Source organism: Panthera pardus, unplaced genomic scaffold, assembly GCF_024362965.1.
Source record: "Panthera pardus isolate Hobbes unplaced genomic scaffold, ASM2436296v1 HiC_scaffold_27, whole genome shotgun sequence".
Classification (NCBI taxonomy): domain Eukaryota; kingdom Metazoa; phylum Chordata; class Mammalia; order Carnivora; family Felidae; genus Panthera; species Panthera pardus.
In genome coordinates, this window is record NW_026526843.1 from 71,793,209 (window position 1) to 71,821,183 (window position 27,975).

The 27,975-nt window shown below is 36.9% G+C and overlaps 1 pseudogene; it reads right to left on the reverse strand.

Moving 5' to 3' along the window:
* Positions 1–3,308: 3,308 nt before the first annotated feature.
* Positions 3,309–4,083, reverse strand: LOC109254638 (thyroid transcription factor 1-associated protein 26-like; annotated as a pseudogene).
* Positions 4,084–27,975: the final 23,892 nt, after the last annotated feature.

Consider the following 27,975-nt stretch of genomic DNA (forward strand, 5'->3'; position numbering starts at 1 on the left):
AAACAATTACTAAACAATTAATGAAAAGATCAAAGAGGAAATCAAAACATATATTAAAACAAATTAAAATGTAAACACAACTTTCCAAATTCTGCGGGTACAACAAAAACAGACCTAAGAAGGAAGTTCATACCAATCAACACAGGCTTACATCAAAAAACAAGAAAAATCCTGAATAAAACATCCAACTTTACACCTGAAGGATCTAGAAAAAGCAGAAAAAATAAAAGCAAAATTAGTAGAAGGAAGGAAATAATAAAGATCATAATTGAAATACAGACTAAAAAAATAGAGAAGATCAATAAAACTAAAATCTGATTCTTTGAAAAAATTAACAACATTGGTAAATCTCTAAGGAGACTCATTAAGAAAAAAATGAGAGAAGGCCAAAATAAATCAGAAATGAAAGAGGAGAAGTTACAACTGATACCACAGAAACACAAAGGATCATAAGAGACTACTGAAACAATTATACACCAACAAATAAGAAAACATAGAAAAAATGGATGCCTACCAAGGCTGGATCATGAAGAAATAGATAATCTAAATAGATCAGCTACAAGTAATAAAATTGAATCAGTAATTTAAAAAATTTCCCCCCAAATTTCAGGACCAGATGGCTTCACAGGTTAATTATATCGAACACTTAAATGTTTATTTATTTTCAGAGAGAGAGAGAAAAAGAGAGAGAGCGAGAATGCATGTGCAGGGGTGGGGCAGAGAGGGAGAGAGAGAATCCCAGGTAGGCCCTGCACTGTCAGCACAGAGCCCCACACAGAGCTCAATCTCATGAACCCTGAGATTATGACCTTAGCCAAAATCAAAAGTCAGATGCTTAACTGACTGATCCACCCAGGTGCCCCTCTATCAAACATTTAAAGAAGAGTTAGTTCCTATCCTTATCAGATTATTAAAGAAATTGAGGAGGAAGAATCACTTCCACTCTCATTTTATGAGGCCAGCATTTCCCTGATACAAAACCCAGTCAAGAACACTACAAAAAAAAGAAACTTACAGGCCAATATCCTTGATGAACATAAATACAAAAATCCTTAAAAAATATTAAAAAAGCAAATGTAACAGTACATTAAAAGGACTATGCACCATGATCAAGTGGGATTTGTTCTAGTGATGCAAATGGTTTAACATTCACAAATCAGTTAACATGATATGCCATATTAATAAAACGAAGGGTAAAAATTATGATTATCCCAATAGATACAAAAAAAGTAGTTTGTTTTTTTTGTTTGTCCAAGGCCCAAAAGAGAACCATGTATAATCAGAAAACTAATGTTGTTTAATGATGTTTGTGTTACAAACTATGAAAGCATCCATATACCCATCTTTCCAACCATTTATTGAACACCTACTACATGTTGCACATTTAGACCTGGAATATTTACCATATATTTTTTATTTCATTTTTCTGTTGAAACAAGTATTTTCTTTTTCAGTGATTAATTATTCAAATTTACCTACCACTTTCTTATCTTCAGTATGAAATTTTAGTGAAGTATAATGAGTTTTACTAAACTTGCCTTTAAATTTTCACTTGAAAATTTTCACTGAAAAGGATTCAAAAAGGTAACCTTCCAGCTCGATACAGTGAAATCTTGTTAATATTTGCTCTATTAATTTAAATGTGTCTCTTTTTTCCTGTGAACAAATGAAACAATAATTGGCAGTAAATTAGGTGAATACCACAAATCTGGGAGGACCCAATAGGCATATGGAGTATAAAACCAGGATGTACCACAAAAGTCTCAGCAGTTTTAAGCAATAGCTAATTCTAACAAAATAAAATGTATTCAAGGCCTATGTAAAATATCTTACATGGGCCCAAAAATCTTTCAAAAAATGAGAGATGTTAACTAAAAGCAGCATATGTGAAACTGGTAGGGAGACAGATGGGACCAAGATTGTTCATCTACATTTTAAGAGAGATAACCAGTTGGAGTTTCTCGTGTTTTTTTTTTAATTTTATTTTAGCCATTCTGATAGGTGTGAAGTGATATTTTAGTTTTGATTTGCCTTTCCCTGATGATGAGGGCTGTTGAGCATCCTTTCATATGTCCTTGGCCTTCTGTACATCTTCTTTGGAGAAATGTCTACTCATGTCTGCTGCCCATTTTTAATTGGATTATTTGTTTTTTGGGTGTTGAATTTTATAAATTCTTTATATATTTTGGATACTAACCCTTTATTACATATGCCATTTGCAAATGTTTTCCCCTATTCAGTATGTTGTTTTTAGTTTTGTTGATTATTTCCTTTATTGTGCATAAGTTTTTATTTTAATGTAGTTCCAGTAGTTTATTTTTTGCCTTTTTTCCTCTTGACATGTTTGAAAAAAAATCTCAGAGACATATCTAGACAGAAGTCGCTACGGTTGATGTCAAAGAAGTTACTGCTTGTGCTCTCTGCTAGGATTTTTGTGGTTTCAGGTCTCATATTAGGTTTTAAATCCATTTGAAGTTTATTTTTGTGTATAGTGTAGGAAAGTGGTCCAGTTTCATTCTTTTGTATGTTGCTCTCTAGTCTAACTTGCTCAAAATATAGGGTATACTTGGGAATAGTTGGTTACCAGCTACAAAATATCTTTTAGTGTCAAATTATTGGGTCTTTAAAAGACCAAAGAGTTTGAACTTTAATCTTAAAGTTGGTGAGAATTCTTTGACATTTTAAACTTTTTAAGCTTTCGAAAAAATAACATGCATATAATAAATATAACCAGTAAAAAGAAAATTTATGGCAAATATTTGACACCCAAGGCTGCCAGTTTGCTTTCCATACTTATTCAAAAATATATTTAATATCACCTCCTATTTAAAATATAAATGGTTGCATACTCTATACTCTGCTATGCACATTATTATTATTTTACTTACAGTGTCTTGAAAATTATTCCATATAATTACATATAAAATCATTTCTTTCATTTTCATGACCGCATGACATTTTATTGTTATAGATATATCGTACTTTATTTATTAATTTATTTTATTTTTTCTATTTTCAACAAATTTTATTGCATCTGAATTTCATATGGCACAAAAATACTACATGCTTAAACATGTTGTTCAAATAGAAATTTCTTTCAGTTCTTGGGGCCGCCTTCCTTCAAAGGCAAATAAATAAATAATATGTAGAGCATACATAGAAAATTTTCTTTCACAAAAATAAAAATATTTGTACTTTTTGTACTTAGTGTAGTTCAGCAATCCATTTTATGGTAACAAATTTAGTTAACTGTTAGGAGTTACATTACGTATACAAAAGAACTCAATAGAAGGCAGATATTTTAACTCTTAAGAATATGTGTGATTTAATTTTTTCTTATATTTTTTAAGAAGATACTCCATTTGTGAATTCAAGTTTGGTTGGCCCTTTTTTAAGACTTTTTGCTACGTATTTTGAATACCTCAATTTTCTTCTTTTTATAGAGCCTTTGAGCTTCTTCTTTCTTGTTTTCTCAAGTTCTTGTTTCTTAGCAGCACACTCTGCTTGTGCTTGTTCATATTCTTCATGAAATTTTTGATTTGATGTTTTCTTTTTCTTTGGAATAGTAATGGAGTTTATTCTTATGCTACCTTGTTCTGCTGCTTAACATTACAATGTTCTTCATACAAAGCTTGGTCAATGCCATATATATATATATATACATATATATATATATATATATATATATATATATATTTTTTTTTTTTTTTTTGGCAAAGTTTGATCAGCTTGTTCTTTTGACAGAGGCTGTTCAACTTTTCTAGTTTGCTTCCGGAGTCTTTTCTCTTCAGCTAAATAAAGATGTTTCAGATGACCAGGGTATTGATCTGTGGATTGGGATTCCTGTGAGGTTTGAGCCTTCTTTTCCCTCCATAGCAATTTCTTGAAATTTTGCTGAATCTTCAGTTTTATTCACAATGCAAAGCCTTGTCCCTCATGAACTCTTCTCATGATGGCCTGCAGATGATTAGATTGCCCTGTCCTCTTCTTTACATTCTTATTCCTGAATCTTAGAGAAAATCCTTTGCTACGTGTCCAAACATTCCCTGGTGGCCACCCTACTGCTGGCCTCACTGATGCCATGGTGCACCAGCCAAGTCATACTTTATTATTAATAATTTAATCAGTAGTAGGGTGCCCTTGAAGAGTTTAGAATATGGATGGGTCTGTGTTTCAAAAAGGATTTGAGCATTGAGAGCTTGGAACAGGGAAGTCAATTGAGTGGATCAGTGAGAGAACATATGTGAAAGCATTTTTCAGCTGTAATGTGTTATATAAATCTGAGTTATTGTGTCAGAGCTAATGAGAGCCTTGATCTTAGGATTTCTGACTCCAAGTCCTGGCCCTTCTTTCCATGTCATGTTATTTTGGCAACAACATCTATGTAGCTTTGCCATTTGTACTTGTGTTGACAAGACTCTTAAAGTACTTCACCATTTTCTGAGGACTTGATATTAAGGACGTTTTGCTCTTTCCAACAACACCCTAGTGAGGGCAGGACTCAGCCCTGATTTATAACTGCTGAAGTGACAGTTAAATTTGGAAAGCAAAACCAGTTCATTGAGTAAGAAAAAAAGTATAAAGCTGAGAAACAGTCCCTCATGGGGCCTAGCAGGAGGAAGTAAAAATCAGTAAAGGTAATAGTTAGAAAAGTAATAGTCCAAGAGGTAACAGTAAACAAACACACAGACACATAGACACACACACACACACACACACACACACACACACACAAATGTGTTAGAGAATCATGGCACGTAATTCATCTTTTGTGCATAGCACCTTATAGTTTACAAAGTGCTTTCCATTTTAACCTCAAATTCAGCTTCAGAAAACCAGATAACGTTTTCTTACCCTTTTTTCTCAAAATGTAATAGGGAAAGTGAATATGGGAATGAGCTAGGGAATTATTTATAATGCCTCTGTCATGTTATAGCCTCTAAATTAGTGCATTATAAGCATGAGTTCTTTGAATTATCCTTGTGAAATAGATACCATACCCTTGTTTTATAGAGAAGGAGACTGAAACTCAGTGTGTTAAGTGACCTGCTTAGTGTCACACAGTTGAAACATGGCAGAACTGGGAGTCTGACTTCTGTCTCTCTGACTCTAGAGCTCCATTCATTCCATGTACCATATCTGAAGCACTGAAAAGGGAAATCATAGAAAGTGAAAACATATTTAGATTGCTCACAGAAGTCCAAACTCAGTCTTGAAGAGAAAAAATAAGATGCCAAAGCCCCACACATAAAAGAGAGTTTCAGAAGTCTCACATAGACCACAGATTAAATTTGACTTTGAACTTTGATATTTTGGAAAGCTGGAGTCTATTACATTGCTTGGTAGGTAAATAGCATGACTCAAGGGGATGGGCAATTTCAGCCATACGATCTGAGAAGAGAAACACAAAGAGGATTCTACTAGATAATATGGAGGTTGGGGCTGTGATTTCTTCAACTTTATGGTCTTCAAAGTTTACAGTGAATTGTCTGCTACATAGTAAGTACTCAATATAAATCGATTAAATTTGTCAAATATTTGGGTTCAGCTGGAAGGTAGAAGAAGAATAATTTGAGTACTCTTTTTTCCCAGCGTCCCCTTTTCATTGATTTTGTAGGGAGTCAGTCTTTCTCAATATTGTCTCTATTCATATAATCTCTGTAATGTTCCCACTAAATTAATTAGACATCTGTGCCTAAGTACTTTGCAGCTTGTACTACACTGGCTGTAGAAAAATTGTATAGTTAGCTTTTCTACTCTTAATGAAGAGTCCAGTACCACAGAAAATTCAGCCAGCTAGAATGAAACTTCCAAACGAGCCCCAAGTGCCTTGGAGATATTCTAGGCACAAACCTTATTCCAAATTCAAACTTCATTCGTTTCTCTTCTAGAAAGGGAGGCAAATTTATGCAGGAATGAGCTTGATTGCTTGTGCCCAGGATATGCAAATATTTTAAGTAGGGGAAGTCATGGGATGTCCATTTTTCACCTCATAAGACCAGATGAAACAAGAATGTAGTCTTGAGCAGCTAATTAACTGGAGGGAGAGGAGATGCTGCCTGTCTCAGACTGTCTCAGACCATGAGATGGGGGCACAATGACCTTAGGAAGGCTCTTATAAGGTTCTTTTAAACAAATCATTAATGAATGACTTAGTTATCTGCTGAGCATTGTGATAGTCACTCTGATGGGGAAGTAGGGATAAAAAAGATATGAAGAAACCACAAAACATATTTATAAAGGCAGAGAACAAATTGGTGGTTGCTAGAAGGGAGGGGAGTGATTATATGGGCAAAATAAATGAAGGGGATTAAGAGGTACAAATTTACAGTCATAAAATATATGTCAAGGGTATGAAAAGTACAGCATAGGGAATATAGTCAATAATATTGTAACATCATTGTTTGCTTATAAATGCTAACTACACTTATGGTGGTGCACATTGTGTAATGTATAGAATTGTCAATTCACTATGTTGCACACCTGGAACTAATATAACATTGTATGCCAGCCATACTTCAGTTAAAAAGATGGAATTTAAAAAATAAAACAAATTAACAAAGGGAAACAAAGAGGGAGAGGGGAACCAAGAAACAGACTCTTAACTATAGAGAACAAACTGATGGTTACCAGAGGGCAGTGGGTGGGAGGATGAGTTAAAGAGGTGATGGGGATTAAGGAAGGCACTTGTTGTGATGGGAACTGGATGTTATATGGAAGTGTTGAATCACTATATTGTACACCTGAAACTAATATTACACTGTATATTAACTAATTGGAATAAAAAAAAAAAACTAAAGCAAATGAGATATGCCTCAGAGAGCTCACACCAGGAAAGGCGTAATTGAGAGTCAAATTCTGGCTGAGTCTAGGTAGATGGTGGTCAGCAAGAGCTTTAAGGGCTTCCTATAGGAAGTGGGTTTTGAGCTGGGTCTTGAAGATGCTTAACAATTTGGGGAAATAACTGCAAGGAATGGTGGAAGCAGAGTTGCTGAGGTGAGAGTGAGTGTAATTCACTCCAGATGGTAGCAACTAAGCCAAAGGGGCCTGGTGAGTAGAAAAAATAGTTGCTTACAGAAGGCTGGGTTGGTTGTAACTGCCCCCTTTGAGCAAAGAGCACCCTTGAACAAAAGATGAGATCCTAAGAGAGGCCATGAGGAAGAGAACTCTGGTTTACAAACCAGATAAAATATAGGCTCTACAATCACACTAATCCTAGAAAGGCAGAGACAACTTAGCCAAGTCTCTTCTTTTGGCAAGTGAGAAAACTGAGAGGGAAAAGGAATTGCACAAGTCAACACAACAACTCTGAAGCAGAGCCACCACTAGAACACAAGCCTTCTGAGTACACTTTCAGGTTTAGAGATTCTATGAATAAAAATTTGTGAAAAGCATAATATTGTCAAAGACTATTTATGGAAATCATGTAGCAGAGTACTTGGCATATGGCAACTATTAAATAGAGTGACAACGTAGTATAGTGCTTAAGAACACACATCCCAAAGCCAAATTGCTTGTATTTGAACCTTGGCTCTGCCACTTTCTATCTGTGATTCTGGGCTCTTGTATCTCAGTTTTGATGGTTATCATGAGGATTAAATTACTATTTACTATCTGTAAGGTGCTTAGAAAATTTCCTGAAACAAAGTTGCTATGTAAATATCTGATGATAAATAAAGTTTTAAAGTTCCTTTTCCCTTTCCACTATCGCTGCTACTCAGGGGATGATTTCAGAGGGAAAGCACAAAGCAGTTTTACCTCATCTCTATTTCCTATGGCTATGTTTAATTCTCCAACTTCTAAAAACAGAAACATAGATCCTCAGAGTATTGGAGCTGGAGGAGCCCTTAAGAACCCTTGCAGGCTCTGGTTCAGAGAAGGGATAGGTGGTATTAAATAGGCTTAAGACAATGTGCTTTGTGTTAAAATGTCCAAGGTTCATGTTGTAGCGATTCTATGTTCTGTTACCTCTCTGTCTCTTGATTACCTTATTTATAAAAGGGGGATAAAAATAATCCCTTTCATAAGGTGTGTGAGAATTAAATGATAGAATGCATATAATACAGCACTTAGCTCATGCCTACCCTATCAGAAGTACTTGGTAAATGGTAGCTGCATTATGTATTAACTGATATTATGTTCATGGTTATAACAGTGACTTGGGTACAAAACTGATGCTCAAACAAATGGCTTTTAAATGTTTACCCTTAGGAATATCCCACAACACATAACCACACTTCCTCCCTGGTGACTCATTCCCCAGATGACCGAAAATGGGGAAGGGTCTTGTTAGTATTCAGTTACATAGTTATTGTGATGATCCAATCTTAGAGGATCCAGGAAGTGAGGTTCCTAATCTACTTATTAGAACTCATCCTCCAATAACTCCTATTCCCAAAGTGTTACATCATTTACTAAGTCTGTTCATCTCCATTATCTCATCCAGTTTTGAAAAAAAATTGGGCTGTGGATTAGTCAGAGATAGGTATCCCTAGTTTACAAGTCATAAATTGAAGCTCAGAGAAGTAAAGCAGTTTGTCAAAATCGCACAACATATTAGTAACAGAGGCAACTCCCAAAGTCAGATCTTATTCCAGTTCAGTATACTTTACCCTCTGGGATCCTGATTAAATCCCCCAGTTTTAAATTAAGGCTTAATTTTGGCCCTTAGCCTGTCAAGTGAACCAGGTAATGTGTGTGTATAGGGAAGTGGAGTTTGGTAGAGAGAGAAATAAGAAACCTTGTCTAGACTTGGGAGTAAGGAGGGTTTGGACTACGCTATCTAGACTAGAATAAAGCCAGGGAAAAAGTTATTTCCTTTTAGTTCTATTTTGTGAATAGGAGAGGGATTTGGGTCAAGAGAGCAATGCGGGATGTAGAATGTATCTCTTCAGACCAAAAGATCCAGGGTATGAAATAGTCCTAAAATATGCCGAATCTTAGAGTAGCTACAACAGATCCCCCATTCTTGGAGGTGTCTATAGATAGGGATTTGGAACCTTTGGTGAGTCACAGTGAAAACATCATCCTCTCTTTCAGCCATTTCTTCCCCAGCTTCACATTCAGCAACTTCATTCTACCCAGCTCTATGTCATCTTACCAAGGTTTAATAGGTTGGTACTTCAGGTTCCTCCACACAATAATAACACTTAGGCAAATTAAAGATAACAGAAATCCTCTGCACATCTATTAGACAGACCCCAAAGCAGGAAGAAGTCGCATTTTCTTTTTACCCTCTGCTTGTTGTCCTCTGCCAACCATGGCCTGTCCCTAACAGGTCAGTTCAAAAAAGAATAGCACATTGGGGGATGTTTTCTTTGGTGCAATATGAGCCATGCAAATCAGTTTCTGCTTCTTAGGAGGAGACTTCTGAATGGGCTGGGGAATGCTGACTTAGCAATATACTTTTCCTTTTGCCATAAGCATGCCTCTAAAGCTCCAGGAGCAGGAAGGGAGGATCTGTGTGCTGGCTTTTGCCTAAAGCCAGGCACAGAATTTAGAAAGTTCCCAGTGTCTTGAAATGGTCATGCAGAGCAGTGTCAACCCCACATGACACATTTCATGGATCCACAGGAATTACTATTGTATATAATACACAAGAACAGAGCACAGTTGGTCTTTTAATTATAGCATTAAAGCTTTCTTTATATTTTGGCCATCTTTCCACTCAGTCTAGACTCTCATTTATAAGCTTCAAGGAAAACCAATCTTTCTGATATCCTCTCTGCAATGGTCGGTTAAGGGAATGAAAGATCATCCCACTAAGGCCAGTTAGGAAGACTTCACTTATTTTAAATCCCCCAAATTCTCTGTTCTTGTGTAAGATGGGAATGACTTACAGATAAATTACATTAGCCAAAATTCATTACAAGGGTATCTGTATTATTGACCTCTATTAAATGATGTGAGATGGGTTCTGATTGATCATGAGTCTGACCTTAAGCCTCAATATCATCCAGTCCTAGAGTGATAGCATGTGGAGAAGTCTTGGACCCCTGATCCCAAATCAGAAAACACATGATCTACGTTTGGAAGAGTAAGTTGGAAAAAGCTTAAATGTCCACATTCCTCCAATGCACTCAGCCCTAAACCTCACTAATTTTTTTTTAAAGCATGACTTGCTCCCAGTAGCGACCAGAAAATAATTTTGTGGAGGGAGAATCTTTAGTTGGGAAAGGGCAATGGTTCCAGCATCTCTAACACTGTCTTCTGGCAAGTTGGCTCTTTTACTTTAGTTATTTATCCTGAGCATTCTTCAGTTTAAACCTTGGAAAATTTCATATTTTTATCCTTTAGAAAAAGTTTTCTTCTATTAGGGAAAAGGATTGGGAGTTAAGTAGTAGGGAAACTCAACATCAAGAGAGTAGAATGGACAAATCAAGAGCTAAGGATATATAGTCTTGGGATTTTTCAGACCAAGTCATTTAAGATCAAGGAGATGGTACAGGTCCTTCATATGGAATTTGTATATTGCTGATGTATGGCTATGTTCTGCTAGTCCCTTTGGGATCTAAGCTTTGCCAGCCAATTGATGGCATACAAAGAGTAACTAAAAACTTTATTTTCACCACTTTTCTTTCCCCCTCTTGAAGGTCAGAATCTTTGCCAACACTAGTATTTTGGCCATCCAAGGCATGAGTTGTTCAACCCAGGACAGAAAAATAGAAAGCTCACATGATTGCTTTGAATTATTATGGGCTTCATTGATCTCTACATTCCACGTGTCTAGAAAAGTCTTTGGAATATGGTAGGTGTTGTAATGTTTATTGATTAACTAAATGCTTAAATAAATATTTCTTAGTACTGCTGTGCCAAGGACAAAAGATTAATCTTTTCTCAGAGTAATATCCCATCTCCATCTTGGCCTTTAATATGCCAATGTCTTTCCATCTGCTGCAGAGAAGAGAAGACTCATGGATAAGGATGGAGAAAGACTTGGGTGGGCTCTAATGGAGTCTAACTCAGTATAATTCAGGTAGTTAATTAGATCATTTGCAGAATCCAAATTTTCTGCTAATTAAAAAAGCGTATAATTCCTAAATTCAATTTTCACTTACTTTGTTATTCTTTAAAGCATTAAACATGAGAAAAATGCCAATCTTGAAATTTTGCTTACAGAGCCCACATTCCCCAGGTTTTTTGCCCAAAGCTTAACGACCTAAGTTTGGGGTCTGCTCCACTCTCTAGCCAAGTCTTGCAGACATCTGAAGCATTCTATAAAGAGTTGATTGCCTAGAATGATAAAATGTCAAAGCCAAAAAGGACTTTAGAAATGACAGAGCCTAACCTCTTCCTTTTATAGGTAGGGACACTGAGACCCAAAAAGTGGAATATCGGAAACTTGACATGCTGACCTCCAGGCTAGTGGTCACATGATTTTTTAGTGTTGGTCAATTCTACCTAGGACTCCTACCACCACCACTATAAGGTTATATGGTGAAGCTCCCTGGATTGGAAATACCATGTGGATGGGAAAAACAGTCTCGGCCACTTTTCAGAACTGTGTTGACTGCAAATTGTAGGTTATTTTGGCCCAGAATGTGCTGCTGGTGTACTCCTATGGAAGGGTCAGAACCCTTAGGCTATGTTACTTCCCCTACTCAGCTGAGCCAGGTGTGCTAGGGCATGTTTGCACAGCATTCTCTCCCACACATTTGTTGGAACAGAGGCCCCACAGGCCAAGTATGTTAGTGAAGCTATATAGAATCAATAAGACTCATAGGTCCTAGACTGGGAAGAAATGAGGCCAGGTTGAAAAGAAACCAGGCTGCGAGGGAAGAAGAATTGTAATTATAGATAAGAAAAGAGATTTAGAGCAAATAAGAACAGTGGGCTTATAGGACTTACATTTCTGATCTTGGCTTTGTCTCTGTTGGCCATCGTTAGTTAAGTCACTTAGCCTTTTTGATCTTGGGTTTTCTCATTTGTAAAGTGAAGATAATTAGATCAGTTTCAACTATTTTAATGAAACCACAAATGTTGCTTGAAAGTGATAGTATTATGGAAAATCTTTTTGTGACAAGACCTATATTTTTCAATTACTTGCATCAAGTACTCTAGTAAATGATATTGCTACTTTTATTCATATAAATGTAGGAAAGGAAAGCACAGGATGGTTAAGGAGTGCTTGTATGCTTTCTTTAAATCTAAATATATTCTGAAGCAGTGGTTTTCAAACACAAAGTCTTCATATTGACTAGTCAGAATCATCAGGGAAGTGTTAAAAAAAATCCATATGCTTGGGCTCCATCTTGTATCAGAGGTTCATAATTGAAGGGAGAAGAAAGTATGAGTAACAAAAATAATATGACTGGCTCAGTGAATTTTTTTGTGATAAGCTACACAGGTCATAAGTTCTGAGCCAGTCTGGATTGATTGCTCTTGAGTAAGAATCAGTCAGGATGGGTCATTTAGAATAAATCATTGCAATCTAGGCTTTAAGAACACTTTATTTTACAAGGATATGCTTATGACAGGAAACATAACATAGCACTAGCATAATATTATGCTCTGGGGTTGAACAATTGCACAGACATGAGCAGGGACCTGGCAGTGGATCTGTACTGATTGTGTAGGTAGTGCCATGGCATCTGTACTTTGAACAGTGGTGTAGGTAACCAATAATAAGCTTACCTATTTCCTGGACATGGTATAGCCATCCATTCTCTGGACTTTGGGCCTCAAACAATGGCAATGATGACAAAGAGAATGTTTACAAAATGGAATCTTGGGGCGCCTGGGTAGCTCGGTCGGTTAAGCGTCTGACTTCGGCTCAGGTCATGATCTCACGGTCCGTGGGTTCGAGCCCCGCATCGGGCTCTGTGCTGACAGCTCAGAGCCTGGAGCCTGTTTCAGATTCTGTGTCTCCTTCTCTCTGTGACCCTCCCTCGTTCATGCTCTGTCTTTCTCTGTCTCAAAAATAAATAAACGTTAAAAAAAAATTTAAAAAAATGGAATCTTATTTCCTGCCTGCCCTGCATAATGACCCACAATGTTTAAGACAATGGATGAATCCTTCCCTTTATAGTTAAATAAACTGAGGTTAAAAAAAAATCAAGCACCTCACAGTTAAGAGGTAGGAGTCAAACCTGGTCTGTCTGACTCTATTCTATACTGTAGCCATTGTACTCAAGCTTCGGTCTTCCTCACTATTAATCCAAGAAGATATGATGAACTATGCCACTTCCTATTTTACAGATAGAGACACTGGGGCATAATAGGTCACCTGGGCTAGGTCTGTACTGACAAACTGAGGCCAACAACTGAATGCTTTTTCAGCAAAATTCAGGTGAAGTTCTCACTTTCACTAAGGTGCATACCAAGAAGTAGAGGTGATCCAGAATAACTTTGCTACTCTTTGAAAATGTTTTTCTACTTACTTATGTAAAATCTATTTTTCTAAAAGCTCTTGCATGTGTTGGTTTATGTGAGCTTCACAGCAGCCCCATAAAGCTGCTTCATAACCTGTATTTTAGAAACGAAGAAAATGAGACTTTTAGAGGCCATATGACTTTCTTGTTAAACACAGATTGCTGTGCCATACCCCCGAGATTTTGATCAGTAGGTTTAGACGGAGGTAGAAATTTTACATTTTTATTAAGTTCTTATGTAATGCTGTGGGCTTAGCAAGCCACACTTCAAAAACTCCTGTTATAGACAAAGCATTGGTTTAATGATTGGTTTATGGCATCAAGCTTTCAGGCCACTAAGATAAAACAGTTAAAGAAACCTGGACATTTGAGGCCCAAGGCAGTCTGTGTGAAAGTTAGCTGATGTCACACATTACCTTTATCTCAACCATAGGCCCTAGAAAAGACAGTGATGATAGCATAAACCTTGGAGTCAGATTGATTTGGTTCATCCCCCCAGCTACGTGATTTCAAGAAAGTCATACGTCCTCTACATGCCTCAGTTTCTTTATTTCTAAAATGAGAGTAATGAAGTAGTTTCATAGGACTGTTGTGAAGCTCACATAAGCCAATACATGCAAGAGCTTTTTGAAGATTAGAAGGTTGCCTCAGTTGAAAACCATTAAAGTTCTTCTGGATCACCTCTCTTTCTTGGTATGTCAAGATCCCTTAGATGCCTGGACATTTGTTGCAAATTGTGTCAGGCAAGCATGTCTGCAAGTGGCTATGGTGAAGCCAATCTGGACTCTGTAGGTGTTTATTCACCACTGTTAACACTAGCTAAAAATCCTTTTAATATGATGCCCCTAGCAGTCAAACTGCTCTAATTTTCAGATCCTGAGAAATACAGATGGCCCTACAGTCCTTACCACCCAGTCTTCATCCTTAGAAGATTGGGCCATTGAAGAAATTGGCAGTTCCTTAAGAAGTAGGCAGTGGATACAATTTTCAGTGTGCCAAATCATTCTCTGCTAGAGGGTCTAAAGGGGAATTTACCAAACTTGGAGTCAGTAAAGCTGTATCATATATCATACTCTGCAACTGACTCACTGTGCAACCTTGTATAAATTACTTTTGCTCTCTAGGCTTCAGTATTTTGTCTCCAACAATAAATAGGTACTCAGATTCATTGGTTTTGAAAGGCCATTCAAAATCTGAATTCTAGGATCATCAAGACAGTAGAACTTTCTCATAGTCTTGGCTATATGTCTGTCTTCACTATGTGACCTTGAGACATCACTACTCATCTTTGAACTTAGTTTTGTCACTTATAACATTGAGAATAATTATAAACCATGGCATATCTCCCTCTAAATATATATATATATATATATATATATATATATATATATATATATGTAATTACCATATGATTCCCCAATTCCAATTCTGGGTATATCCCCCAAAATCAAAACAAGGGTCTCAAAGAGATATTTGTACACACTGTTCATAACAGTATTATTCACAATATCAAAAGGTGGAAGCAACACAAGTGTCCATTGATGGATGAATGAGTAAATGGATAAACCAAAGGTTGTATGTGCATACAATAGAACATTATTTAGTTTTTAAAAAGAAAAAAAAAATGTCACATGCTACAGCATGGATAAACATTCATGACTTCATGATAAGAAATAAGTCAGTTACAAAAAAGACAAATACTATACCATTCCACTTATATAAGGTACCTAGATTAATCAAATTCATAGGTGCTGTAAAGAGAATAGAGGTTATCAGGGACTGGGGAAGGAGGGAATAATAAGTTATTATTTATGGCTATAGAGTTTCATTTCTGCAAGATGAATGTTGGTGATGGTTTCACAACAATGTAAATGTACTTAATATCATTGAAACATACACTTAAAAAGGTTAAGATGGTAAATTTTGTGTTATGTGTATTTTATCACAGGTAAAATCATAAACAATTTTTTAAACTGAAAACTGTTTTAGAAATTTGGGAATCTAGTGAGGAGTTGTTTAAGTTGGCAGGATAGAAAGATCCAGAACTCAACTCTTCCCATGAATACAACAAATTTACAACTACATAAAAATAATTTCTTCTGAAAAAGGCCTGAAAAATGAATGAACAAACCCTCCACAACAAAGGATAAAGGATAGCATCAAAACTGGTAGGAGAGGCAGAGAGATATTCTCACCAAAAACAAAGAAAAAAACAAAAAAACACCCCAGGAGCAGTAATCAACAATAGGGAGGAATTTCATAAATATGGAGCTTCTCCCTGAGAAGCAAGGAGTCTGTGCTTCACATCAGGCACCCCAATCACTAAATACTACAGAAGAGGATAAGGTCCCAAATCATCTGGCTTTGAAAATCAATGGGGATTATATCTAGGAAATCCATATAACTGTAGGGAATGGGAAACCCATTTTTATTTTTATTTATTTTAAAAATCTATTTATTTAAATTCCATTTATTTAACATACAATGTAGTATTGGTTTCAGGAGTAGAACCCAGGAATCCATCACTTACATATAACACCCAGTGCTCATCCCAACAAGTGCCCTCCTTAATGCCCCTCACTCATTTATCCCATCCCCCATGCACCTCCCTCCAGCAACCCTCAGTTTGTTCTCTGTATTTAAGCATCTCTTATGGTTTGCCTTCCTCTTTGTTTTTACCTTATTTTTTGTTCCCTTCCCTATGTTCATCTGTTGTGTTTCTTAAATTCCACATACGAATGAAATCATATGATATTTGTCTTTCTCTGGCTTTTTCACTTAGCATAATATACTCTAGTTCCATCCATGTTGTTGCACATGGCAATATTCTTTATCCATTCATCAGTCAGTGGACATTTGTCCTCTTTCCATAATTTGGCTATTATTGATAGTGGTGCTATAAACGCTGGGATGCATGTGCTGGGTCGTATTGTAGTTCTAGTTTTAATTTTTCAAGGAACCTCTCATTTTTAAAGGGCTCATTCATAGACTCACCCACCCTGAGACACAGAACAAAATAACAAGTTTGAAAAGGGGATGGATCATATGTGAAGGAGACCCATTTATTAATGTTAAAAGTATCTGTTGGAGAGGGAAAAACCTGTTAGGACTCACTCTGGGGACAGAGACACTGGTGGGTGTCATTTTTGTGATCTCATTCTAACTTGCCACTACTGACACTGGTAGGTGCTATTTTGTAACTCTCCCTCTAACCTGTTAGCACTGGAGGATGTGCCCCACTGTAAGACCCATGCATCCCCAAGCCACAACCACATCTCACAGCTGGGCAAAGTGAGATCCTCACCCACACCATGCCAAAAACATGCCACAGCTTTGCTGGACAAAAGCTTTGCCCAACTCTCCACCACAGCCGTGGCTCCACCACAACAGGTAGTTCAAACAGGAAATGCGCTTTGAGCACCTGGCTCTGATGAATGGAGGGGACAAAGCTTCTGAACCCCATGGGACATCTATACAAGGTCACTTTTTCAAGACTGAGAGATGTAGCTGAATTTTCTAATACATAGAAACAAACACCAAGAGCGAAGCAAAATGAGAAGGCAGAGGAATGTTTCAAATGAAAGAGCAAGATAAAACCTCAGAAAAAGACCTTAATGAAACAGAGGTAAGCAATCTACCTGATAAAGAGTTCAACGTAGTGGTCATAAAGATGTTCTGCAAACTCAGGAGAATAGATGAACACAGTGAGAACTTTAAAAAGAGATAAGAAATAAAAGAAAGTACCAAAAGAAAGTCATAGAGCTGAAGAATACAATAACTAAACAGGAAAAAAAAGGTACTCTAGAGGCATTAATAGCATATTGGATGAAGCAGAATAATGAATCCACAAACTGGAAAACAAAACAATAAAACTCACCTCTGCAGAACTGCAACAAGAAATATAAACCTTAACTGACAATACCTTAAAGGACCTGTGGGACAACATCAACTTAAATAACATACATGATACAAAGGTTCCGGAAGGAGAAGAGAGAATGGGCCAGAAAACTTTTTAAAATAAATAATGGTTGTAAATTTACCTAATTTGGGGAAGGAAGTAGGCATCTAGGTCCAGAAATCCCCAAGATTTACAAATATGACAAACCTAAAGAGATCCACACAACACATATTATAATTTAAATGGTAAAATTTAAGGAAACCATCTTAAAGGCAGCAAAACAAAACAAAACACCACCACCAACAACAAGACAAACTTGTTATGTACAAGGGAAAACCCTATACGGCTTTGAATAGATTTTTCAGCACAAATTTTGTAATCCAGAAGAGACTGATATGGCATAGTAAAGATGCTGAGAGGAAAAAAAAAGTCCAACTAAGCATTCCTTGCTGACAAAATTATCCCTCAGAATTGAAGGAGAGACTGGGTTTTGCAGATAAGAAAACACTAAAGAAGTTCATCAGAATGAAACCAACATTACAAGAAATGTGAAAGGCAAGTTGTGAAGTTGAAAATAAATGGCACCAATTAATTAAAAAAATACAAAAGTTAAAATCTCACTGGAAAAGTAAATATATATAAATACAGTGGATCAATCACTTATAAAACAAATATAAATATTACAAGACAAAAGTAGAAATATTAACTAAAATTTTAGTAACTAGTTAAGGGATGCATAAGATAAAAGCATGTAAAATGTGATATAAAAATATAAAATGGGGAAAGGGGGTAAAAATGTAAAGTTTTGGAATGTGTTCAAATTTAAGTTCCTATCAACTTAAAACTGACCATTACATACATAAAATGTTATATGAAAACCTCATGGTAACCACAATGAAAAAAACTTATAGTAATACACAATAGAAAATGAGAAAGGAATCTAAACATAATTCTAAAGGAAACTATTGAACCAAAGAAAAAACATAATGGAAATACAAAAAGAAAAAAAAAGCCATGAAACAATAAGCAAAATGGCAGTAAGTGAATACATATCAATAATTACTTTAAGTGTAAATGGACTAAACTCTCCAATTAAAAGACATCAAGTGGATAAAAGGTTAAAAAATAAGACCCATCTATAACCTTCCTACAAGATACTCACTTCAGAAGTTAAGGACACATATAAACTGAAAATGAAAAGATGAAGAAAATAGTCCATAGATACAAATAAAAAGAGTTGGTGAAACTATAGTCATATCAGGCAATATAGACTTTAAAACAAAGACTGGAATAAAATACAAAGAATGGTATTACATAATGATAAAGGGGTCAATTGGCAATAAGATAAATATATATGTACTCAACACAAGAGTACCAACAAATATAAAGCAAATATTAACAAAACTAAAGGAAGAAAATGACAATAATACAATAATAGTAGGGAACTTCAGCACCCTATTTACATCAATAGATAGATCAGACAGAAAATCATTGAGGAAACATCAACCTTAAACAGCACATTACACCAAATGTACTTAATAGATATATATACAGAACATTCCATTCAAAACCAGCAAGATACACATTTTTTTTCAAGTGCACATGGAACAATCTTTAGGATGGATCACAGGTTAGCCACAAAACAAATATCACTAGGGGCACCTGGGTGGCTCAGTTGGTTAAGCATCCAACTCTTGGTCTTGGCTTGGGTTGTGATCTTGTGGTTTGTGAGATGGAGCCCCACATTGGGCTCTATGTTAACAGTGTGAAGCCTTCTTGGAATTCTCTCTCTCTCTCTCTCTGCCCCTTGCTTGCTCTCTTTCTAGAAAAATAAATTAATTTATTAAAAAACAAGTATCAATACATTTAAAAGACTGATATCTTATCAAGCATCTTTTCTGACCACAGTGGTATGAAATTAATAAATTATTTCAAGAAGAAACTGAAAAAAAACACACAAAAATATGGAGATTAAACAACATGCTACTGTACAACCAATGGGTCTTTGAAGAAATAAAATGACAAATTTTTCAAAATACCTTGAGACAGAGGTGCATGGATGACTCAGCTGGTTGAATGTCTAACACTTGATTTCTGCTCAGGTTGTGGTCGCATGGTTGTGGGGTCAAGGCTCACATTGGGCTCCACACTGAGCATGAAACTTGCTTAGGATTCTCTCTCTCTCTCTGCCCCTCCTCCGCTCATGCACACTCTCTCTCTCAAATAGAAGAAATGTCAAAAAAGTCAAATAAATAAACACTTAAAAATACCTAGGGACTAATGAAAACAGAAGTATGACATATCAAAAATCTATGGGATGTGGCAAAAGCAGTTCTAAGCAGGAAGTTTGTAGCAATACAGTCCAACCCAAAACAAAACAAAACAGAAAAAGAAGAAAAAAATGTCATATAAAAAATCTAACCTTACATCTAGGGGAACCAAAAAATAACAAAACCCAAATGTAGTAGAAGGAAAAAAAAATCAAGATCAGAGAGACTTAATAAAATAGAGACAAAATAGACAATGGAAAAGATCAATGAAATCAAGGGTTGTCTCTTTGAAATCATAAGTAAAATTGACAAACCTTTAGCCAGACTCACCAAGAAAATATACAGGGCTCAAAAAAACAAAATTAGATGAAAGAGAAATTACAACTGAAACCATAGATGTAGAAAGGATCATAAAAAAATTATGAACCATTACCCACCAACAAATTCAACAACTTAGAAGAAATGGATACATTTCTAGAAAATGCAATCTTGTAACTCTGAATCACGAAGAAAGAGAAAATATGAATAGATTAATTTCTAGTAAGGAGATTAAATCAGAATTAAAAACTCTCAACAAAGTCCAAAACCAGAAGTTTTTTTGGTAAATTCTACCAAACATTCAAAGCAGAATTACTATCTATCCCTCTAAAGTTCTAAAACAAAAACAAAAACAAAAAAAAAAGAAAGAAAAAGAAATGGAGGGATGGTTTCCAAAATCACTTTACAAGGAATTACTTTGATACCAAAACAAGAGAAGCAAAACACAAAAAAGGAAAATTACAGGCCAATATTCTTGGTAATATAAATTGTAAAAATTCTTAACCAAATGTTAGCAAACTGAATTCAACAATACATTAAAAGAAGCATATTACCATAATCAATTGGAATTTATTCCAGTGATATTAAGATGTCTCAACATCTTTAAATCAATTAACTTGATGCACCACATTAACAAAATGTAACATAAAACCCATATAGTGATGGCAATAGATGCATAGGAAGCATTTGACAAAATCTGACTTCCATTCATGATAAAAACTTTCTATAAAGTGGATATAGAAGAAATGTACCTCAATATAATAAAGACCAAATATAACGAATCCACAGCTAACATATTCAATGATAAAAACTGAAGACTTTTCCTCTAAGATCAGAATAAGAGAAGGGAGCACATTCTTGCCACTTTTATTCAATATACTATTTGAAGTCCTAGACAACAATAAGGCAAGTAAAAGGAATAAAAGGCATCCAATTTAGAAAGGAAAAGTAAAACTGTCACTATTAGCAGATGACATGACATAGATAATCCTACTCTTCACTAAAAAAAATGTTACAACTAATACACAAATTCAGTAATCTTGCAGGTGGCAATATCAATATGCAGAAATCTGTGGCATCTCTATACACTAATAACAAACTGTCAGAAAAAGAAATTAATAAAGAAATACCATTTACAATTGTATCACAAGGAATTAAATAACTAGGAATAAATTTAATGAAGGAAATTAAAGGGCAGTATGCAAAAAACTGTAGGATACTAATAAGTGAAATTGAAGAAGATACAAGGAAATGGAAATGTATTTAATGCTAATGAATTGGAAGAATTAATACTGTTAAAATATCCATGCTATTTAAAGCAACCTAAAGAGTCAATGCAATCCTTATCAAAATTACATTGCCATTTTTCAGAGAACTAGAACAAATAATTCTAAAATTCGTATAGAACAACAAAAAATCCCAAATAGCCAAAACAATCTTGAAGACGAACAAAGCTAAAAGTACTATCCTCTTTGAGTTCAAACTATAAGACAAACCTATGATAATTAAAACAGTATAGCACTGGCATAATTGCAGACACACAGATAAATGGAAGAGAACCAGGAGCCCCCAAATAAACCTACACATATATTGACAATTAATTTACGGCAAAGGAGCCAATAGGATGCAATGGAGAAAGGACAGTCAGTCTTACAAATGGTGTTGGAAAATTTGGACCTGAAAACAATGTAACCAGACCATTTTTAAAAGAATGTGATATCTTATTATAGTTTTGATTATCATTTTCCTGATGATATGTGATGTTGAGCATCTTTTCATGTATCTGTTGGCCATCTGTATGTCTTCCTTGGAAAAATACCCATTCATGTATTCTGCCCATTTTTTTTCAATATATGAAATTTATTGTCAAACTGGTTTCCATACAACACCCAGTGCTCATCCCAAAAGGTGCCCTCCTCAATACCCATCACCCACCCTCCCCTCCCTCCCACCCCCCATCAACCCTCAGTATGTTCTCAGTTTTTAAGAGTCTCTTATGCTTTGGCTCTCTCCCACTCTAACCTCTTTTTTTTTTCCTTCCCCTCCTCCATGGGTTTCTCTTAAGTTTCTCAGGATCCACATAAGAGTGAAACCATATTGTATCTGTCTTTCTCTGTATGGCTTATTTCACTTAGCATCACACTCTCCAGTTCCATCCACGTTGCTACAAAGGGCCATATTTCGTTCTTTCTCATGGCCATGTAGTACTCCATTGTGTATATAAACCACAATTTCTTTATCCATTCATCAGTTGATGGACATTTAGGCTCTTTCCATAATTTGGCTATTGTTGAGAGTGCTGCTATAAACATTGGGGTACAAGTGCCCCTATGCATCAGTACTCCTGTATCCCTTGGGTAAATTCCTAGCAGTGCTATTGCTGGGTCATAGGCTAGGTCTATTTTTAATTTTCTGAGGAACCTCCACACTGTTTTCCAAAGTGGCTGCACCAATTTGCATTCCCACCAACAGTGCAAGAGGGTTCCCGTTTCTCCACATCTTCTCCAGCATCTATAGTCTCCTGATTTGTTCATTTTGGCCACTCTGACTGGCGTGAGGTCATATCTGAGTGTGGTTTTGATTTGTATTTCCCTGATAAGGAGCGACGTTGAGCATCTTTTCATGTGCCTATTGGCCATCTGGATGTCTTCTTTAGAGAAGTGTCTATTCATGTTTTCTGCCCATTTCTTCACTGGGTTATTTGTTTTTCGGGTGTGGAGTTTGGTGAGCTCTTTATAGATTTTGGATAATAGCCCTTTGTTCGATATGTTATTTGCAAATATCTTTTCCCATTCCGTTGGTTGCCTTTTAGTTTTGTTAGTTGTTTCCTTTGCTGTGCAGAAGCTTTTTATCTTCATAAGGTCCCAGTAATTCATTTTTGCTTTTAATTCCCTTGCCTTTGGGGATGTGTCGAGTAGGAGATTGCTACGGCTGAGGTCAGAGAGGTCTTTTCCTGCTTTCTCCTCTAAGGTTTTGATGGTTTCCTGTCTCACATTCAGGTCCTTTATCCATTTTGAGTTTATTTTTGTGAATGGTGTGAGAAAGTGGTCTAGTTTCAACCTTCTGCATGTTGCTGTCCAGTTCTCCCAACACCATTGGTTAAAGAGACTGCCTTTTTTCCATTGGATGTTCTTTCCTGCTTTGTCAATGATTAGTTGGCCATACGTTTGTGGGTCTAGTTCTGGGGTTTCTATTCTATTCCATTGGTCTATGTGTCTGTTTTTGTGCCAATACCATGCTGTCTTGATGATGACAGCTTTGTAGTAGAGGCTAAAGTCTGGGATTGTGATGCCTCCTGCTTTGGTCTTCTTCTTCAAAATTACTTTGGCTATTCGGGGCCTTTTGTGGTTCCATATGAATTTGAGAATGGCTTGTTCTAGTTTCGAGAAGAATACTGGTGCAATTTTGATTGGGATTGCATTGAATGTGTAGATAGCTTTGGGTAGTATTGACATTTTGACAATATTAATTCTTCCAATCCATGAGCAGGGAATGTCTTTCCATTTCTTTATATCTTCTTCAATTACCTTCATAAGCTTTCTATAGTTTTAAGCATACAGATCTTTTACATCTTTGGTTAGATTTATTCCTAGGTATTTTATGCTTCTTGGTGCAATTGTGAATGGGATGTTTCTTTATCTGTCTTTCTGATGCTTCATTGTTAGTGTATAAGAATGCAACTGATTTCTGTACATTGATTTTGTATCCTGCAACTTTGCTGAATTCATGTATCAGTTCTAGCAGACTTTTGGTGGAGTCTATCGGATTTTCCATGTATAATATCATGTCATCTGCAAAAAGCAACAGCTTGACTTCATCTTTGCCAATTTTGATGCCTTTGATTTCCTTTGGTTGTCTGATTGCTGATGCTAGAACTTCCAACACTATGTTAAACAATAGCGGTGAGAGTGGGCTTCCCTGTCGTGTTCCTGATCTCAGGGAAAAAGCTCTCAGTTTTTCCCCATTGAGGATGATGTTAGCTGTGGGCTTTTCATAAATGGCTTTTATGATCTTTAAGTATGTTCCTTCTATCCCGACTTTCTCAAGGGTTTTTATTAAGAAAGGGTGCTGGATTTTCTCAAAGGCCTTTTCTGCATCGATAGACAGGATCATATGGTTCTTTTCTTTTATTAATGTGATGTATCACGTTGATTGATTTGAGAATGTTGAACCAGCCTGCATCCAAGGAATGAATCCCACTTGATCATGGTGAATAATTCTTTTTATATGCTGTTGAATTCGATTTGCTAGTATCTTATTGAGAATTTTTGCATCCATATTCATCAGGGATATTGGCCTGTAGTTCTCTTTTTTTACTGGGTCTCTGTCTGGTTTAGGAATCAAAGTAATATTGACTTCATAGAATGCGTCTGGAAGTTTTCCTTCCCTTTCTATTTCTTGGAATAGCTTGAGAAGGATAGGTATTATCTCTGCTTTAAACGTCTGGTAGAACTCCCCTGGGAAGCCATCTGGTCCTGGACTCTTGTTTGTTGGGAGATTTTTGATGACTGATTCCATTTCTTTGCTGGTTATGGGTCTGTTCAAGCATTCTCTTTCCTCCTGATTGAGTTTTGGAAGGATGTGGGTGTTTAGGAATTTGTCCATTTCTTCCAGGTTGCCCAATTTGTTGGCATATAATTTTTCATAGTATTCCCTGATAATTGTTTGTATCTCTGAGGGATTGGTTGTAATAATTCCATTTTCATTCATGATTTTATCTATTTGGCTCCTCTCCCTTTTCTTTTTGAGAAGCCTGGCTAGAGGTTTGTCGATTCTTTTTTTTTTCTCAAAAAACCAACTCTTGGTTTCGTTGATCTGCTCTACAGTTTTTTTAGATTCAATATTGTTTATTTCTGCTCTAATCTTTATTATTTCTCTTCTTCTGCTGGGTTTAGGCTGCCTTTGCTGTTCTGCTTCTATTTCCTTTAGGTGTGCTGTCAGATTTTGTATTTGGGATTTTTCTTGTTTCTTGAGATAGGCCTGGATTGCAATGTATTTTCCTCTCAGGACTGCCTTCGCTGCATCCCAAAGCGTTTGGATTGATGTATTTTCATTTTCGTTTGTTTCCATATATTTTTTAATTACTTCCCTAATTGCCTGGTTGACCCATTCATTCTTTAGTAAGGTGTTCTTTAACCTCCATGCTTTTGGAGGTTTTCCAGACTCTTTTCTGTGGTTGATTTCAAGCTTCATAGCACTGTGGTCTGAAAGTATGCATGGTATAATTTCAATTCTTATATACTTATGAAGGGCTGTTTTGTGATCCAGTATATGATCTATCTTGGAGAATGTTCCATGTGCACTCGAGAAGAAAGTATATTCTGTTGCTTCGGGATGCAGAGTTCTAAATAGATCTGTCAAGTCCATCTGATCCAATGTATCATTCAGGGCCCTTGTTTCTTTATTGACCATGTGTCTAGATGATCTATCCATTTCTGTAAGTGGAGTGTTAAATCCCCTGCAATTACCACATTGTTATCAATAAGGTTGCTTATGTTTGTGAGTAATTGTTTTATATATTTGGGGGCTCCGGTATTCGGCGCATAGACATTTATAATTGTTAGCTCTTCCTGATGGATAGACCCTGTAATTATTATATAATTCCCTTCTTCATCTCTTGTTACAGCCTTTAATTTAAAGTCTAGTTTGTCTGATTGAAGTATGGCTACTCCAGCTTTCTTTTGGCTTCCAGTAGCATGATAAATAGTTCTCCATCCCCTCACTCTCAATCTAAAGGTGTCCTCAGGTCTAAAATGAGTCTCTTGTAGACAGCAAATAGATGGGTCTTGTTTTTTTATCCATTCTGATACCCTACGTCTTTTGGTTGGCGCATTTAATCCATTTACATTCAGTGTTATTATAGAAAGATACGGGTTTAGACTCATTGTGATGTCTGTATGTTTTATGCTTGTAGCGATGTCTCTGGTACTTTGTCTTACAAGATCCCCCTTAGGATCTCTTGTAGGGCTCATTTAGTGGTGACGAATTCCTTCAGTTTTTGTTTGTTTGGGAAGACCTTTATCTCTCCTTCTATTCTAAATGACAGACTTGCTGGATCAAGGATTCTCGGCTGCATCTTTTTTTCTGTTCAACACATTGAAGATCTCCTGCCAATCCTTTCTGGGCTGCCAAGTTTCAGTAGAGAGATCAGTCATGAGTCTTATAGGTCTCCCTTATATGTTAGGGCACATTTATCCCTCGTGCTTTCAGAATTTTCTCTTTATTCTTGTATTTTGCCAGTTTCACTATGGTATGTCGTGGAGATCGATTCAAGTTACGTCTGAAGGGAGTTCTCTGCGCCTCTTGGATTTCATTGCCTTTTTCCTTCCCCAGTTCAGGGAAGTTCTCAGCTATTATTTCTTCAAGTACTCCTTCAGCACCTTTCCCTCTCTTCCTCCTCTGGGATACCAATTATGCGTATATTATTTCTTTTTAGTGTATCACTTAGTTCTCTAATTTTCCCCTCATACTCCTGGATTTTTTTATCTCTCTTTATCCCAGCTTCCTCTTTTTTCATAATTTTATCTTCTAGTTCAACTATTCTCTCCTCTGCTTCTTCAATCCTAGCCGTGGTCATTTCCATTTTGTTTCGCATCTCGTTTAAAGCGTTTTTCAGCTCCTCCTGACTGTTCCTTAGTCCCTTGATCTCTGTAGCAAGAGATTCTCTGCTGTCCTCTGTACTGTTTTCAAGCCCAGCGATTAATTTTATGACTATTATTCTAAATTCACTTTCTGTTATATTATTTAAATCCTTTTTGATCAGTTCATTAGCTGTTGTTATTTCCTGGAGATTCTTTTGAAGGGAATTCTTCCGTTTTGTCATTTTGGATAGTCCCTGGAGTGGTGGGGACCTGCAGGGCACTTCCCCTGTGCTGTGGTGTATAACTGGAGTTGGTGGGCGGGGCCACAGTCAGACCGGTGTGTGCCTTCTTTTCCCCTCTCTTAGGGGTGGGATTCACTGTGGGGTGGCATGGCCCATCTGGGCTACTTGCACACTGCCAGGCTTGTGGTGCTGGGGATCTGGCGTATTAGCTGGGGTGTGTAGGCAAGGTGCACAGGGGCAGGAGGGGCAGGCTTAGCTTGCTTCTCCTTAGGTGATCCAATTCAGGAGGGGCCCTGTGGCAGCGGGAGGGAGTCAGACCTGTTGCCAGAGGGGTGGCTCCGCAGAAGCACAGAGTTGGGTGTTTTTGTGGAGCGAGCAAGTTCCCTGACAGGAACTGGTTCCCTTTTGGATTTTGGCTGGGGAATGGGGGAGGGAGATGGTGCTGGCGAGCGCCTTTGTTCCTCACCAAGCTGAGCACTCTTGTCCAGGGCTCAACAACTCTCCCTCCCTTTGTCCTCCAGCCTTCCTGCTTTCTGAGCAGAGCTGTTAACTTATGACCTCCCAGATGCTATGTCCTGCTTGCTGTCGTAACACACTCCATCCAGCCCCTCCACTTTTGCAAGCCAGACTCAGGCGCTCTGCTTGGCTGGCAGGCTGCCCCTCCACCCCGGCTGCCTCCCGCCAGTCCGTGCAGTGTGCACCGCCTCTCCACCCTTCCTACCCTCGTCCGTGGGCCTCTCATCTGCGCTAGGCTCCGGAGACTCCGTTCTGCTAGTTTTCTGGCGGTTTTCTGGGTTATTTAGGCAGGTGTAGGTGGAATCTAAGTGATCAGCAGGACGTGCGGTGAGCCCAGCATCCTCCTATGCCGCCATCTTCTGAGCAAGCCAAAAGGATCATATTTAAATGAATATAATTTACTTCTTATAAAGTCAAAGAAAACAAGCCATTTTAACTGGCGCAGACAGTTTTAAATAGATTTAGAGTTAACATCCGACTTTGGTTGCACAATTTTATGAAAATCCTTCTATGTACTGATAAGTAGAAGATAGCTTGTTTGTTAGAATCTGATATGCGCAGACATGCACAAGCCTGCATTCCAATAGAGCTGAGTGTTGAGCTCCAACCTTCCAAATCAATGCTATAGTTTAATGGAGTTTCAAACATGTAGATACTGTTGGTTTATTATGAGATCTGCACGAAAATGAGGTTACACAGAAGCCCAAGTTTACGTGTTAGCATCTAAAATATATTAAAACATTTCTTAGAGCACATTTGAGTTTACATATTTTTTCATAA